This window comes from Dendrobates tinctorius, unplaced genomic scaffold (genome assembly GCF_039654945.1).
Source record: "Dendrobates tinctorius isolate UK_male_01 unplaced genomic scaffold, ASM3965494v1 ptg000129l, whole genome shotgun sequence".
NCBI classification, from domain to species: domain Eukaryota; kingdom Metazoa; phylum Chordata; class Amphibia; order Anura; family Dendrobatidae; genus Dendrobates; species Dendrobates tinctorius.
In genome coordinates, this window is record NW_027361797.1 from 38,539,432 (window position 1) to 38,543,536 (window position 4,105).

At 37.7% G+C, this 4,105-nt stretch overlaps 1 pseudogene; it reads right to left on the minus strand.

Moving 5' to 3' along the window:
* Nucleotides 1–1,028: 1,028 nt before the first annotated feature.
* Nucleotides 1,029–2,650, minus strand: LOC141047747 (uncharacterized; annotated as a pseudogene).
* Between the last annotated feature and the right edge of the window lie 1,455 nt (nt 2,651–4,105).

Sequence of the window (4,105 nt, forward strand, 5' to 3'; positions counted from 1 at the left end):
AAGAATTAAAATAAAAAAATCAGGTTATACTCACCTTTCGGCGTCCCACGCAGCCTTACCGATGCTCCCGCCAACTCCCGTTCCCAGTAATTCCTTGCGGCAAGGACCTGTGATGACATTGCCGTCTCACGAGATGTCATCAAAGGTCTTAGTCGCAAGGCATTGCTGGGAATGGGAGCATTGCTGAGGCCTGGGGACGCTGCGCGGGACGCCAGAAGGTGAGAATATCACGATTTTTTATTTTTTTAATTATTTTTAACATTATATCTTTTACTATTGATGCTGCATAGGCAGCATCAATAGCAAAAAGTTGGTCACACTAGTCAAACACTGTTTGACAAGTATGACCAACCTGTCAATCACATTCCAAGCGATGCTTCAAATCACTTGGAATGCGATTGAATTCCGCACGCGAAAATCACGTGAAAAACGCTTGTTTTCCTATCTCTTGTTATTGATCCTGGGCTGTGACCTGACTTACATCTTCATCTTTTCCCTTAGTTATCTACGTACTCTCTTGGTATTGACCCTGGAACGTCTGACTCATCTGCTCCACGGCCTGTCCGTGAGTAGTGACTAGAGTCACAGTTGTATATTTTGAAGCTATCCCTTTAGGGTAATCTCCAATACATTATATAGACCCTTGAAATTCTATTCAAAACTGAATAAGTGCCACATTTAAAAAGTTTTGTACATTGCACTAAAATAATGTAAAATTGCTGCTAAACCCTTATAACAAAATAAAAGGACTTTTTAAAAATTATGTTGCCATAGAAGACATAAGGTAAATGTTATTTATTAACTTTTTTTATGTAGTATAATGTTACGGTTTATACATTCAAAGTTTGAATATCACAAATTTTTAGTTAGTTATTAAGCTTATTACTAACAAAGAACAACATGTCAGAAAAAAACCACTCAGAATAATTGGGATATCTTTTAACATTCCATCGTTATTAACACAAAGTTACATGTCAAATTTGAAAAAATTGGACTTGGTCACTAAAAGGGTTAAAATGGCTATTTCCCAGTGTGATTTCTCTGATGTCTAACAAGTCGTGACTTAGTTGAAAAATATTTCCCACTTTCTGAACATGAAGATCATATCTCTCCTGTATGAATTTTGTAGCGTGTAACTGCTTAATTTCTCTTTAAAAGATTTCCTGCATTCTGACCATGAAAATTGCTTCTCTCTTTTGTGAATTTTCTCATGGTGAGCAAGGTTTAATTTACCTGTAAAGCATTTCCCACATTCTGAACAAGAAAACAGCTTCTCTCCTGTGTGAATTCTCTCATGTATAACAAGTTGTGATTTATATTTAAAATATTTCCCACATTCTGAACACTAAGATAGCTTCTCTCCTGTGTGAATTCTCTCATGTTTAGCAAGACGAGATTGCTTAGTAAAGCATCTCTGACATTCTGAACATGAAAATGTCTTCTGTCTTTTGTGAGCTTTCTCATGCATAACAAGATGTCCTTTCTTAGTAAAACATTTCCAACATTCTGAACATGAAAATGGATTCTCTCCTGTGTGAATTCTCTTGTGTTTAACAAGACTTCCTTTATCTGTAAAACATGTTCCACATTCTGAACACGAAAATGGCTTCTCTCCTGTGTGAATTCTCTCATGTACAACAAGTTGTGATTTATATTTAAAACATTTCCCACATTCTGAACACAAAAATGGCTTCTCTCCTGTGTGAATTCTCTCACGGCTAACAAGACTTCCTTTAATAGTAAAACATTTCCCACATTCTGAGCATGAAAATGGCTTCTCTCCTGTGTGAATTCTCTCATGTGTAACAAGATTTGATTTTAGAGTAAAACATGTCCCACATTCTGAACATGAAATTGGCTTCTCTCCTGTGTGATTTCTCTCATGTGTAACAAGATGTGATTTATCTGTAAAACATGTCCTACATTCTGAACATGAAAACGGCTTCTCTCCTGTGTGAATTCTCTCATGTCTAACAAGATGTGATTTATCTGTAAAACATTTCCCACATTCTGAACATGAAAATGGCTTCTCTCCTGTATGAATTCTCTCATGTCTAACAAGAGTTGATTTGTCACTAAAACATTTTCCACATTCTGAACATGAAAATGGCTTCTCGCCTGTGTGAATTCTCTCATGCATAACAAGACTTTTTTTATTAGTAAAACATTTCTCACATTCTGAACATGAAAATGGCTTCTCTCCTGTGTGAATCCTTTCATGTTGAGTAAGATATGATTTCTTAGCAAAACATTTCCCACATTCTGAACATGAAAATGGCTTCTCGCCTGTGTGAATTCTCTCATGCATAACAAGACTTCGTTTATTAGTAAAACATTTCCCACATTCTGAGCATGAAAATGGCTTCTCTGCTGTGTAAATTCTCTCATGTTGAGCAAGATATGATTTCTTAGCAAAACTTGTCCCACATTCTAAACATGAAAATAGCTTCTTCCTTGGCGAAGCCCTTTTATTTTCCACACATATTTTGTGACTTGTATTTCGCTTAACAGTCTGTGATGAATTAGGACATTGTACTTTAAAATGATCCATGTCTGAGATGTTGGCAAGCTCTACATATGGGTCTTGTGCAATGCTACAATCATCTGCTTTAAATTCTGAAGATATGAGATGTCTTTTGGATCTCCTGGTACAGCCATCTGCCAAGAATAAAACAGATTTGATTTTTGAACAAAATAATCTTAATACTTATATTTATCTAAATATAAAAAATAACTAAAGTGAAAATAAAAAAATCACATATAAAGTGCAAAGTGTGTAGCAAAGTTCTATTATTAGCTGACTAAAGTGTAATTTACAGTGGGTTCGGAAAGTATTCAGACCCCTTTAAATTTTTAACTCTTTGTTTCATTGCAGCCATTTTGTAAATTCAAGAAAGTTATTTTTTTTTCTCATTAATGTATTCACTTTAGGCAGTGGCACAGACAGTCACACTAACCTATTGGCTCCTAGCCATTGCAGGGCCATTTGATATTTATGGACATATGCGTGGTTTATCCATTTACCCCATTGGCGTTAATTTCTATTTAAACTCCCCTGATGAATCCCAACTATTGGGGAACAAACGCGTAGGGAGAATTATGACCTTATTTGTTTGATGGTGGTTGTCCATAGCAGGGTCCACTTGGGGCATATCCTTGTTAGGACAGGAGTAATACAGGGGCACAACAGGGAATTAAGGGAATTACCCCTTACCCCCTATCTTATTTGATGTGGACCATTTGTTCCAGGATAGCAGCGTTTAGAGGACTTGCTGTGGCTATACGTCCGTCCTATTGGTGAGACCAAACCATTTTTTATCATTTAACACTGGTTTGCACGAGCACTTTATATTTGGTTATTTGTGTGTTAGTTTTCGTGTTTTTAACATCATTTAATTAAAAGTTATATTTTAATAATTTTGGGAGACTCTCCAAGCTACACTCTAGTGAAAATCACTGGCGAATGAGCTGCTGGGAGTGCAGCGTCAGTGACCAGCGGTGACCTCATTGTGCCCAACCAGGCCAATGAACTGCGGTGACCTCAGTGAGATCACTTCTAGCACAGTGAGAAAAAGTCTCATGGTGCAGTGCTGAGTCCACTGTGAGAAATTCTGTCACAGTGAACTCGCTGAGCTCAGCGCTGCACTGAAACTTTTACTCACTGTGATCTCACTGAGGTCACCGCAGTTCAATGGACCGACTAGAAACGCAGCTCAGTCACCTGCGGTAACCATCGATGAGGTCACCACTGGTTACTGATGCTGTGCTCGCAGCAGCTCATTCTCCAGTGGTTTTCAGCCTTGAAGGTCGAATCTTGGCACCGTCCAGGTTGAAAACCATTTATCACAGACATGGATAACGGCATGGGACAGAACGTCGGACACATGAGGGATATGGTTGTTTTTTATTTTCTGTGTTTTTTTTTTTTACAGGAGACCAGGACTTTAATGGAATGGGTGTTAGGTGAGTATAAGGGTAAGTTCATACAGGACTTTTTTGCTGCAGCAAAACCTGATCTTCTTGGCAAGGAAAGAAGGTACAGCAAAAACTCAGGTTTAGGTGCATTTTTTGATGGTTTTTTTTTTGTCTTTGTCCATGCTAATGG